Genomic DNA, 13,183 nt, shown 5'->3' on the forward strand with positions numbered 1-13,183 from the left:
TCAGCCCTGGCTGGGGGTGAGGTCTACGACCAGTGTACAGGTTCTGCCCATTGCTGAGTGTCTATTCCAATGATGCATTCCAGAACTTGGTCAGCAGCCACAGGATGGGTTGGGAGACCCACGGTGCCCACTTTGAGATGGACCTGAGCTACAACTCCAGGGATCACCTCACTCTCTAATCACCTCCTCTGACTGATAAACCACAGCAACATCCAGGCCTCCTGGAATCGGTGTCAGTTCAGAGCCAGGGTCTGGTGATCCCCAAAAAGTCTGATCGTTCTCCTTTCTCCCAGTGCACTGTGTCCCTAGTAAATGGCCATAGCTGCCTTCGAGAAAGGCGATGAGAAAAATTCACAGGATAAATGTGTGGCAGTGTACCAGGGTGCTTCCTCAAGGGCACTGGGTCTCCCTTTCATTCAAGGGGTTCTGGGTCTGTACCCTGGCTCAAGTCTGGGCTATTGCAAGGAGCAGCAAAAAGGGGCAGGTGCCAGGCAAATAAACATGCTAGAAGCCACTTTCCATGGTAGACGCACAGCCAACAGGAACACACTCCGGCACGCATACGGCTGAGCTAAAAATAATAACCACAAAGGCAGCATCTCAGAGTGCCTGGCATGTAGCTGCATTTATTACAAGCATCACATACATTATCTCAGTAGGTGCTTTGACTCACAGGGAGATGTTAATAATAATTCCTCAAAAGCGCCCTGTTTACACGAGAAGCCTGAGGTTCAGCGAGGGTAAGCAGCAGGACCACCTGGCATCTGTATGACTCGGAGGCACTGAGCCTGGAAACAGACCCAGTCCCCGCCCCAGGGAGCACTGACCCTCCCCAGTCCCCGCCGGGCCCTGCAGGAGGGCCAGGTGAGAGAGTTGCAGATGGGGAAACCCCACGGCACGCAGGCTCTGAGTCTGTTTATGAACGCGATTCTTGGTTGGTGAGGCTGACTCATTTGAGTTGCGAGGCAGTGGACTTGAACTTCTCAGACGATTTCCCCAGCTGAGTAGTGACAGACCTTCTAGCTCTGTGGCCCGGCCTTTAAGAGGATGTCTGGGCTATGCCAGCGAGCCAGGCACCTTGCGCTCCATCCAAACCGTTCTCTCTTTGGATGAATGAGTCGGCTCTCAGGTGGACTTGGCAGGATTAGAATCACAGCTGAGGCTTGATTGGTTCCTTACAGCCACCAGCTCTAGACACATTTTGAAAAGCGAGATCTGGATTTTTATCCGAAGCTGGTGCCATTCTAATTCAACCTCTGCCACTGCTGGTTAAGAGATGCTGAGGATCCAGGGAAGGATGAGACTGCCTCACTTACAGAAGGAGAGAGCTGTCCCCGTCCTCTGTTGGGGCTGCCTGCACGGTCCTGTTTTAAGGAGGAAACACAAAGAATTGAAAGTGAAAATCACATTTGAAATGGAAAAGCTCTATGGATGAAATATTTCTTAAAAGTCCCTGGATGAGGGTGAAACTGGAGTGAGCAATATTTAACCCAGATAATTAAGACCCCCTGCTCCTGATGTAAGATTTTATTGCATGTTAGGGTCTCTATAGAGACCCCTCTTACTGTTTGGGAAGATGATGTCAGCCAGTCATTAACTCAGATATTTATTGTGAACCCGCATGTGTCAGGCACTAACCGCCTGAGGAACGGTGTCCCCAGGAACAAACCTGGAGCAGTCAGGATAGGCTGACAAACCCCTATGTCATAGTGGCTTGAAGGTTTTTTCTCACCGTTTGTGTCCACCATGGGCCAGCTGGGGAGTCCCCACCTTACCTCCTCTCTTCAGGACCTGGGCTTAGCCACTATCTTGAAACTTGCCTGTCAGTGCAACAGAAGGAAAGAAAGTCCTGGAGGGTCTCACACAGTTCAGGTTGCAGCCGGGAAGTGATCTGTGCAGCTTCACCTGTGATTCATTGGCCAGAACTAATCACATAACCGCACCCACCCAGGGGACCAGGAAGTGCTATCCTGATAGGCCTGGAGGGTGCAAAGATGGGAGGGGCTGCTGCACAGCCTTGATGATCACAGGCATGCAGGATGGGTTGGTGATGAATGCCACCAGTGTTCCGGGGAAAACGGATTGATGAGATTTGCTCAGGAACCCCCTAGGTTGGCAAAGTTCAAATTTTTCTTTAAGACAGTAAATACTGTGAGATGTCTTGTGGTGTGAGTTGTAAATCTGCACAAAAGGGACTTAGAACGCAGCAATGCCTGTTACATTTTTTTGGAGGGTGGTGGGAGACCTTATAGGACCAGCAAGCTACGGAAAGCATTTTAGGAGATGCTCTGAGGATTACCAGAAAAGAACTTAGCACGCAATGCCTACCACACGATGATAGGAACTGCTTAGCACGGTGATCTCCTATGTCTTATTTAATAATGTCTACTTGACCATTTGCAGATGAGCCAAGTGACCAAGGACACAGGGATACTAAATGGTAGGGCTTACCCCTCTGGGTTGCTTGTGAGAATCATTATAAAACAAAGAAGTTCTGATACTGCTCATTGTGCAGCATAACACAGAGGTGCTCACGTGAGAAGGAGCTCAATTGAAAATTGGCCCCTGCAAGCTGGAACATCTGCTGTGGCTCTTAATTGATAGGATTTTCCACTTGCAGAAAGGGAGAGTAAAACCTTTGAAACCTCACATTCTTTACATGGTGGCGTATCGCTGCCAGTCATGACCTCTTTGTCACCGTGGTTTCAGTTGCCCTAGAGCATAACTGCTTTTTCCTCAAATGTCCTCTTCAAGGGAACTCACAACAAGAATGCTGTGTATTCCTGCTGTGGTGTGCTCCTACGGTTCTCATCAGATCATCCCAAATGTAAACTGCACAGAACTTAGTGAAAATCTAACCACATGATGGAGGAACAAACCAAGATATGCAGAAAAGTATTTTAAGTGACCATTATTTCCATTAACAGGTACACGGTGATAACAATGATGACAGTGATGAAGACTCCCTGGAATATGCTCCAAAGTCTCCCACCTGCCCCCCAATTCCTCATTTGGGCAGCGGCACAAGCACCCGTGTGTTTGGATTGAATGACCAGCAGCAGGGGTGTGGCAGAGAGAGGGGAAGGCGCTGTTGTGGGGTTAGAATCTCAGGTGTCCTGATCACACAGAGTTCTCATTAGGGAGCAAAAGGAAGTTGTGGATCCTGCACTGATTAGCCAGGGACTCAAAACTGCCTCATCCACGACTGCCCTCTTACTGAGTTACTTACAAAATAACTGAGTCAGCACATAAAGTCCAAGAAAGATGGTTTCGTATTTTAAGGCAAATTCCTTACTTGGTTGTTAGGGGAAAGGCCTCTGAGTAGGCCTGTCTACAATGAGGAAGACCAAGAGCAAACAGGGTATATGGCCAGGACTGTCCACCTTGCTCTCTGCTTTCAGAATGTGGTTTACAGGCAGGAAGACGAGGCATCAAAGCAGGTCTTGTCCAACCTGCTCAGGGTGTCCCTCTGAGCTTGGGCCTTGGCTAAAATAATAGAAAAGACAGGAAAGGAACTCAGCCATATTATCCCTTGAAGATTCTGGAAAGCACAGAGTTCTTAGGAAGCACTAACCTGGTTCACTGAGGATAGAAACTGTCTTCCAAAGAGAAGAGAAATAGAAATTGCCTTAGGTCATAAACCAAGAGCCAGCCCTGCTGTGGATCCCCAGTCCACATTCTTGGAGCCACTGGACCCCAGGATGCAGTTTAGCAACAGGCCCTGCCTCATGAGTTGGACGGTCCCACAGCCTCCCTGAGCTCATGTGTCAGGGTGCTGGGGACCTTGGATCCCTCTGAGCCAGGAAGTTCTCCTTCAGGGCCAGTGCAGGCCGTGAGACTAATGTTTGGGGTAGGAGGAGCAGAGGAAGAGAAGGATGCAAGAGCCTCCCTGGCTCTCCAGGGCGCAGACTCTGACTTCATCCCATCATTTAGGTATTCAGGGAAGGCTGAAGGACTATTGTCTGCAGATATGGCTCTAGGGTAGAGCTGTGAATGAATAAAGCAAGTGAAAGTCCCTGTCCTCTGCCCTGTGGGGCTCATGCTTCCCTGGGGGAGACACAATAGACATGTCAAGTGTTTAGTAGTGGCAGATGGTGATCAGTGCTAGAGGAGAAAGCAGGCTGGAGAGGCGACCTCCAAGAAGGTCACATCTGAGCAGAGACACTGTGGGACGGGAGGAGGTGGGGTGAAAAGAGCTGCTGGTTGAGGGAACAGCAGGTGGGGGTGCCACGCGGGCGCACCTGCACGCCATGGAGAGCACAAGCCGGGCACGCAGATAGGAGCAAAGCTGACCGGTAGGAAAGACCTGGCTTCTAGCCAGGCATCCACAGAAGGGTTGAGGAGAGAAAGCAATCCGTCCTTATTTACATTTTAAGAGGATTTAAGACCCCAAGTCACAATGCAGAGAACGGAACACGGAACACCCCGGAGTAAGTTTTTCTGTATGTAAATTAAGCCTCAATCACTAAGAATTAATAATTCTTACCAGGACTCAGGCCCATCTGTTTCCTGGATGAGCCCTGGGTAGGCCCTGGGGGATGCCAAACAGAGCTGAGCAGGTAAGCAGGGAAAGAGGAGGCATGGCCTCCGAGAAAGACAAAAAACAGCCTGGCTTTTTGTGGCTAGGTTCAGGAACATGACCTGTGGCCATGGTCTGCTTTTGGCCAGCATCTCCCGTTAATCTCTGGGACAGCTGCTGCAGCATCACCTGAGTGCCCTTTGGAAATGCACCTTCTCAGCCCCATCCTGGATCCAGACTAAGGGCACGACCCAGAAACCTGTCTTCATGAGCCTTCCAGGTGGAGCTTGGGAGCCCCAGTACTTGGGCAGCTCCTATGGAGCTGGAAGGAGCAGATTTGCCTTCGATATAAGGAACACTGAGCACCTGCTAACTGCCTCGTTTTCCCTTCTTGTGTCCATACACACACTGGTGGAAAAGGGCAGCATGGTTTGCCTCATTTTTAACTCAGATTCCTTGGCCATGAAAGAAAAACAAAAATCAGCAAATCCGGTCTCGGTTCAGTTGAGGTCAAACTCTTGGTTTGGTTTGGTTTGGTTTGGTTTGGTTTGGTTTGGTTTCATGGCTTCCTGGAAATGGTGCTCATCTACTTTCTGGTTCCTGGATCCAATTCAAGCTGCACAAAATAACTGAGTCAGCACATAAAGTCCAAGAAGGATAGTTTCGTATTTTAAGGCAAATTCCTTGCTTGACCGAGGTTGTTAGGGGAAAGGCCTCCGAGTAGGCCTGTCTACAATGAGGAAGACCAAGAGCAAACAGGGTATACAGCCAGGACTGTCCATCTTGCTCTCTGCTTTCAGAATGTGGTTTACAGGCAGGAAGACGAGGCATCAAAGCAGGTCTTGTCCAACCTTTCTCAGTGAAGAAAGACCAAGATACATTTGTAAACGTGCCATAGAGATTTTAATGGAAAAAAATTAGAAAAATGCATTATTGTACAACACCACATTAAATGATTTTTTTTCTGTAAAGACATTTTAAAATATATACAGGGCTGCGTACCGCACTCGTTACAAAAGAAAGATGCAAACCCTTGTGTAAGTTACATATTCTACATGGGCTGGATGTCTACTTGGACTTGTAAACAGTTACTAGTTTTTTTTTAAATATTAGGTAAGCTGTGACAATAATAAATACCTCTGATATTCATTTGATGGTTGTCTTATTCTGTTGAACTTCAGAACGGCATTCTAAGGCCATTTGTGAAGGTGCCGTCTCCACAGAGAAGGCCAGAGAAGATGAACAAAAGAAAACAAACAGAAGCAGTAGGCTCCTTTTGAATTTGGTTCTCTATGGATGAGTTTGAACTGCTGATTTTTGCCAAATCTGATACAGCTTCCTACCAAAGGCCTGACACCTTGACCACAATAGGGCCTGTTCAAATCCCACTCAACAAGGGAGGAAGGTGGGTCCTGCTAAGGGTCCGGGACCAACCATTTCATCCTCCTAGAATGTGAACAAACAGTCCCAAGGTAACTAAGCCCATTTCTGCTAGAACTTTCCTGATTTCCATCACCCTCCCACAGGGAGTGCTGTGGCAGGCCTCTGGTAGCATCTTCATAAGAACCAAATCCAGGTCCCCTTACTGCACAGTCACAAAAATGCCCAGCTATGCTGGGGGCTGGAGAGGAGGAACACAAAAATCCAAAGACCCACAGACATCCGGTCAATGCACATGCACACACATACCCCAGATGGATGCACGAGGGTCCATATCCCCATACCCCACCCTCCCCAGGAGGTGCCCCATGAGTATATGCCAATCATTTTGATGGGTGTGAGTTTGGAACTAATTCAAGCTTAATTTCTTCTATGCCTGGAGTCAAAAGCAACAAGTTTTCGTTTTGATGTTTTAAGGTACAAGGATACACAGTTGGCTGAAGTAAAAAATACTGTACATCTAAGAGGGATTATCAGCAATTTCTTGGCCTGCTGGGAATGGACTGGAAGTTTTTCTCCTTAATTCAGTGGCTTAAATTCTACTCATCTTTGATATCTCTGTCCCGTGTCTCTGTTTAACTCTAAGCCGCCTCATCAATGTTTTTGGATATACTTGATATCTTCAAATCTCTCAAGTGGGGGTTAATCTGTTTTCTTATTTAAATTTTAATCAACAAAATCAACAGTTTTGCCTAACCCAGTGCAATATCTATTTAGTGGAGATTTCTGATGAAGCAGAGGGTGGACTGAGATGATCTCATAAGGTCCTTCTCCCCCATACCCCCCCACACACACACACACAAAACGGCTGTCAAAATGCTATTTGTGGGCTGAACAAACAAATATATAATTAGCCTTTTTCAGTAGTGTGTTCCTCTGAGGAGCTATCAAATTATAGAGAAATCTTGTTAATTGTGGGTTCTGCTTCACTGGGTTCCCACTAATTGTGTTTTTCCTTTCATATTATTTTTCCACCCAACTTCTAAAATTCCACGTGAGAAAGTAAAACAGTTGCCCAGACTTGTTCTGGTTCCCATTCCTGCTCCCTGCTCCTTGGCACTGCTTCTAGACTCTGTGCATCAGGGAGGCTGTGGTCCATTGGCATCTTAGTCCCATGAAGCCAAGGACTTGATCGTCTAGCTCACCTTCATGGCCCCCAGTAAGGACAGCAGGCAGCACATGCTCAACGTGCTCAGTCAATAGTGGCTGGAGAAACGGCTGAATCGGCAGCCCGAGTTGCACAAAGGGGCCCCCGGGAGCTGCCGGGCCCACTGTTGCAGCCCCTCATGCCTCATAGCTGTGTCATCTGAGAGAAGTGGAATTTGGTTCCCTGGAGCATGCTCCCACCCACACCACTGTCCAGGCATCTGGTTCACTGGGCACTGAGTGCTGGGGTCATCAAGGAGACCCCATCTGATGGAAAAATCCATCAGAAGGATTAAAAGGGCTCTGTAGGGGCAGAGTCTCCAGTGAGAGGGAGGGAGTTTACAGAACTAATCTACCTGAAACAGGTGATGTCCTTGGAAGACAGGATCTGGCCCCTGTGTAGGAACCCAGCCCACTGCTGGAAAGACTGGGCCCTGTCTCTCCAAATTCCCCCACTGAAATGTCAGTCCAGGATGTGACCACACTGTCACTTCATCCTCACCAGTATCTACCTGGAAGACACCTGCCTCTTATCTCACCTGGCCTTTTCATCTTTTGTAGGAAAGGATAAGTGACTTGCCAAGACCAAGTGGTCCTATTACAAATGAGGAGGGAAAGGAAACAGGGTTGGGTGCTTAGGAAGGCCCCTGATGTCTACACCACCCAGTGCCTGCTGGCTAGAAGAGGCAAGGCTGAGAGCTCAGACTTTAAGAGACAAAGACTCATGGCTGAAGCTTACAAGACCTCCCTCCTCGAAATCAAGCACTGCTCTCTGGATGCGTAGAGGTCTCCAAGGAACTGACTCCCCCTTCTGTCTTCCCAACTGGACCCTTCAGGTGCCAGGACCAACTGTCACCACACTGAGGGAGGTGCTGGTGACAAGGACAAGTCCTGCCTCCCCACCGACTCCAGATTCCCTGCCAACCTGTGAGTCCCACACAAAGCTTCAGGCAAAACCCAGGCCCACCCTGGGGGCAGATTCCCACCCAGTGTTTTAGGTGGTTTATCACAGCAGCATCTGCAGAACAGGGGTTTCCACCCCCAATCCTTCCAGAACAGTCCTGTTCTCCAGATCCTTCCTTCGCAGACGGGGAAACGAAGGCTCTAGTGGGGCATTTGCCAGATGTGTTTGAGCATCACTGTGCTTCTCTAGCTCTTTCTCAGATCTACCTCCTGGGACAGGCGGCCAGCCTGGGTCACACCACAGTGTGGGAGGGTTCAGCAGAGGCTCTTGCACCCCCGCCACAGAGCCCTGTCCTGTGCAGGGGCTACTGCAGGCTTTGCGGGGGGGGGCAGGGCGGGGTGGGGTTGTACCTGCGCCCTCCAGCCACATTCTACTACACAACGTACTGCACGCCGTACCCAGCTCAGGTCCACCAGCCCACCCTTCAGGCCAGAGACCCCACTACTGCTGGTCTCAGATCTGCCTTCTGGGGGCCACTGTTGTAGAGAAAAGATGGACAAAGCTCTGTGTGATTAGTAACAATCAAAGGCTTCATCTGAACGTGGCTCTTGGCTTATGGTTTTGTCCGTGGTGCTGAGCCCAGAGCTGGGCTTTTGAACTGGGTGAAGGAACTGGCAGACTCAGCACATCTTTTTCTGGCTGACCTGGCACTTATTCCTCTCTAATGCCTGCTGATGTGAAATGCCCACTGCCCCCACCCCCGCGTATGTATTTGATTGACCTGGAGATGACACCCCCTCCCTCTTCCTCCTGAGGCATGCCCCTATCTATGTCCCTTCCTCATGGCAATCTGAGGGACCCATCCCGCGCCACCCCGCCCCACCCCGCCCCGCCCCGCCCCGCTCCGGGAGCTTCAGGATAGGTACCTGGAAATATGCAGTCAGGACACCTGACTTGGAGTTCCAGCTCTGCCGCTTTTCTGAGCCCTGTTACCCCATATGCCAAATGGGAGTGCTCTGCCCCACCCACCCCCCACCTACCTAGCATGAAGAGTGAGTGTGCCAGCGGGAAGAAACATCTTCACTTGCACGGTGTTACACTATATGCAAGTCTAAGAGGTTTGGGCCCCAGCTGAGCTGAGCTGAGCTGAGCTGACCTGAGGCAAGGCCCTTTGCTGGGCCAAGTGGCCCTCAGAAGGGGGTAGGGGGACATATTCTCCTAGGAAGCAAAGAGAACCCTGGAGTGAGGAACCCAGAGGAAGACATGGCAGGGTGGAACAGCTGCTTCAGGCCAAGCCCAAAGGTAAATGCTGGGCAGAGGCAGGCCCCTCTCTCACCAGGAAGGGTGAGCTCCAGAGGCCAGGCCTGTGGGCTGCTCTGCAGATACTGATGACTCACAGCTCGACTGGCTAAGGCTTTCTTCCTTTAGAGCAGGGCACCTCATGTGGTGAGGACGGGAGGTGAGCCTACCAAGAAATTAAGCAAAGATTGCACAGGGCTGTTGGTTAATTAAGGATCCATATGTCATTAAAACTAAAGCATCTGAGAGTCACCTGCAACAGAAAGTGTTGGGGGAGGTGGAGGGGGCATATTTTCCAATGCAGCTGAAGTCAGCTCAGCCAGTCCTCCCCACACTGGCGTCCTGTCCATGGTGGACACTGGGGCGGGGTGTAGTGGGCCTTGGTAGCTTGGCCAGACCCTTTAGTCTGTAAGTTAGAAAACTCAGGCCCAGAGGAGTGGGATGTCTTGCACTAGGTCACACAGCAAATCACAAAGACAAAATCTGAGTGTTGATTCCACCCATGTTCCCTAGACTTGACTTCTTTCCTGTACATCATCCCACCCTCACCCCAGCCTCTGCCCTCCCTCAGCCTCCACCACCCAGAGGCCTCATTTCAAAATCAAGCTCATATTTCTAAGTCCTGATGGGAACAGCTTTGCACACAGAGCTTCTCACCAGGAGCTGCTACCTCTGGGTCACCAGCACTCACCTTGACAGTAGGCACTCCTGGATCATCTGACACCCTCAGAGGACCCTGTGCTGGGTGACAGACCCATAGGTCTCATCTCCTGGGGGGTGAGGGGAGCAAGTGCCCACAAGGCCTTAGCCAGCTTCAGTCCCAGAAGGCACAGATGCAGGGAGTCAAGATCACTGTTTTTCATGAAATCAATCAGGAAACAAGTTCCTCATGCCAAGTAAGCTTAAGAACTTCTTTTATACAGCATTTTCCTTTTGTTTCATGCTAGTCTTTGGTAAAACCAGCGGAAGATTTCATCAAGACAAGACCCCAGGATGCTTAAGTTAAAGACCAAGATCTTATCCAGAAAGATCCCCATATGCAAATTCAAGCTAATGTCCTCTGCCTGTCAAAACCCCACCCAAACAAGGAGATGCCACAGAATTCAAGTTTGGTGAGACTCCAGGATCTATTTTTAGAATTTTATTATGGGAGGAGGACCCAGGAGGGACATCTAGATGGATAGTGCCTCCCTGAAAGCCTGAGACTCGGGCTAGGGTGGTTAGAGTGCAGGACCTTAACATAAACGAACTTTGTGGGCACTAGGGAGTCAGGGAAGGTTCTTGAGCAGAAGAGTGGCTTGAATGACTTAGGATGTGGCCAGCTTGTGGAGGGCCTTGAGATTTATGCTGTGTCATGTCTCCCAAGAGTGGCAGGATTCCACTGACAGTGGGATGGAATCTGTGCCCCCTGTGCTGTCGCACCCTGGGCCTTGGCCCATGCCTTTGCCTGCGCTGTGTCTCTGCCTAAAATAGCACCCATTTGCTCCTCTAAGGCTCGCCTCAATGATTTCCGAAACCCATTTCCTCCATGAAGCTCTGCCTGAGTTCCTCAACCAGACTTGATCACTTTTTTCTCCATAGTTTGATTTCAAGTCCAATGCCCCCAGAGTAACTTCCTCTGGGAGACATGGGCCTTGCTTTTATGAGAAATGCAAACATGTATAAGAACACTGTCAGGGTGCTTGGCACAGAGAAGGTGCCATTAAATGTCATCACATCATATCTAGTCTTCACAGGCACTCTTTGCAGTAGGTGTTATGTATAATCTCCAATTTAAAGGTGGGGAAACTGAAGCTCAGAGAGGCAAAACCACCACCCACCTGTGAATGGCAGAGGCTGGTCCTAGGCGTGCGAGATGCCAGGGCCTGAGCAGTATCCACACCCCCACGCCGCTCTCTGGAGGCGAGAAGAGCGTGTGCTTGCCTCTCTCAAGGCCCCAGAGCTAGGGGTGGGCAGGAGCCAGGCCACAGAGGCTGGGGGTTCCTGAGTCACTCATGGTGCATGTCCCCATCCCCTCGCAGCCTCCACCAGAAGTGTTGCCACAAGAAAACAGTGTGGACCCAGTTTCCTGATGACATTCCCATCACGGGGCCCAACTTCTTCAGAGTGACATCACAAGTATGCTCCTGTAGTCTGGTGCCATCCCTGTACCCGCCTTATGAGAAATACCTGGCGTGGCAGCTTCCAGCCCTGTTGTATGGGGCACACTCCACCCTGCCAGGCAGGTGCCGTTGAATCACCAGTGCTATGATGACCAGTTTTCTTCTCATAGATCTGGATTGGTTTCCAGGGATGGTGCAGAGGCGTGCATTGAGTTACCCTGTTTCCACTTCAGCAAGTTAAGACGTGCCTCAATCACGGTGATAAGTGGCCATTTGGGCAAGATGCCAGACATCTCAGTGCCTTTATTCTCGCGATGGTCCTTCCCTCTGGGGCACTGCCCAGTGCTTGCTGCTCCTGTGGCCGGGGCCATAGAAGGTTTGCTCCCTGGTGCGGTCGCTCACAACCAAAACAAGGACTAGGGGAGCCCAGAAGAGGACATCGCCAAGTCCAGCAGGGAGCAAAAGGGTCAGGAGACTCCAAAAGGAAGTGTGAGATGCTCTGTCTCCACCTCAAAGCTGGAGAGCAACGGGGAGACCTTCCAGGTAGTGGGAACGGCACGGGCAAAGGCGCAGAGGTAGGAGTCTGCGTGGACAAATCTTGATCAAAACGAAAGGTTACTTAGCCACAGCAGGGACACTGCGTCACGATAGCAGCACTGAGAAGGCTATAGAACTTGTCAGAGCAAAGATCTCAAGGACAGAGGTCACAAAGTATAGCCCTTAATGGCCAAGAGGCTGCCATAGCAAGTTACATTTTTATGATGATGAATGAGTGGAAGGGCTTGGCAGTCTCTACTCCTCGTTGAGGAGCTTTGGGGGGGCCAGGTGCCGAAAGAGCCTGACTGGCTTGCGGGGACCCTCACATCGAGCGTTTCTCTGGGCTTCCTGTCTATGTGTAGCTGGACCATCCCCACAGTTGTGTAGGGGAATGAGTAGAGGCATTCACCCAGCACAGCAGAGGTCCACTTGAGAAGGCAGAAATCCCGAAGCCGTGTTCGGCTTTGGCAGTGAGACCCAGCATCCACGGACGCCTCTCTTGAATGTGCAGTTAGTTCCCCTAACAGAGGAAAACAACATTTAATACGACTTATTTATCCACAATGAAAGCAGTTACCACAGAGGTCCCCAGAGAGCCAAACATCAAATGCATAAATCATGGCTGCTCGACATCAACTCTGTTGGGTTTTTTTTTTTTTTTGCCAAAACTGTCTTAACCTGAGGAAACAAGCAGAGGAGATCACAGGGCATTATTCTATAAGACTCTGGCCAGGACTTCTCAAAAAGGCCAACATTGTGAAGACAGAAATGGTGATGGGGACGTCCTATTTGGGGGAAGTCTGGAACAACAAGACAAGCAATTGTGGGAGGTGATCTTGGGTTGTATTTTAGACTCAATAAGCTCTTGGACATTTTTGAGACAATTGGGGATTTACATACAGTCTGTATCAGACAATAAGATTGTATGAAAGTTTCTTAGGCGTGACAATGGCACCGTCAGGTAGGAGAGTGCTCTTGTTCATGGCGGACAATTTCTTCTTTGGCTGAACCACTGAAAAGTTGCAGACATGACGACACATCGTCCAAACATCTGAGTGAGAGTTGGGGAGCAGGGTGGCAAAGTATTGAGGCTGGGGGTCTGGGCGAGAGGTCTAGGGAAGCTCATTGGACCATTCTTTGTAATTCTGGGATCTTCAACATAGAAGGTCAGTGTGGGGGACCGTGGTCATAGATTTGCTGTTTTCCTGAATCAGCAGCCTCTATCAGGTGTGGTCA

At 50.0% G+C, this 13,183-nt stretch overlaps 1 protein-coding gene across 3 annotated transcripts in view; it reads right to left on the bottom strand.

Moving 5' to 3' along the window:
- Nucleotides 1-606: 606 nt before the first annotated feature.
- Nucleotides 607-13,183, bottom strand: part of KCNK9 (potassium two pore domain channel subfamily K member 9) — a 105,554-nt gene continuing 92,977 nt past the window's right edge. Inside the window, exon 3 of one of the 3 annotated variants that reach the window (XM_008972889.4) lies at nt 607-1,364. The gene's annotated coding sequence lies outside the window, so the exon portion shown is untranslated. Of the gene's footprint in view, nt 1,365-12,331; nt 12,468-13,183 lie in introns of those variants that run through there. The other 2 variants (XR_004673092.3, XM_063606919.1) reach the window with 2 other exon arrangements.

This window comes from Pan paniscus, chromosome 7, assembly GCF_029289425.2.
Source record: "Pan paniscus chromosome 7, NHGRI_mPanPan1-v2.0_pri, whole genome shotgun sequence".
In the NCBI taxonomy this organism is placed as follows: Eukaryota; Metazoa; Chordata; class Mammalia; order Primates; family Hominidae; genus Pan; species Pan paniscus.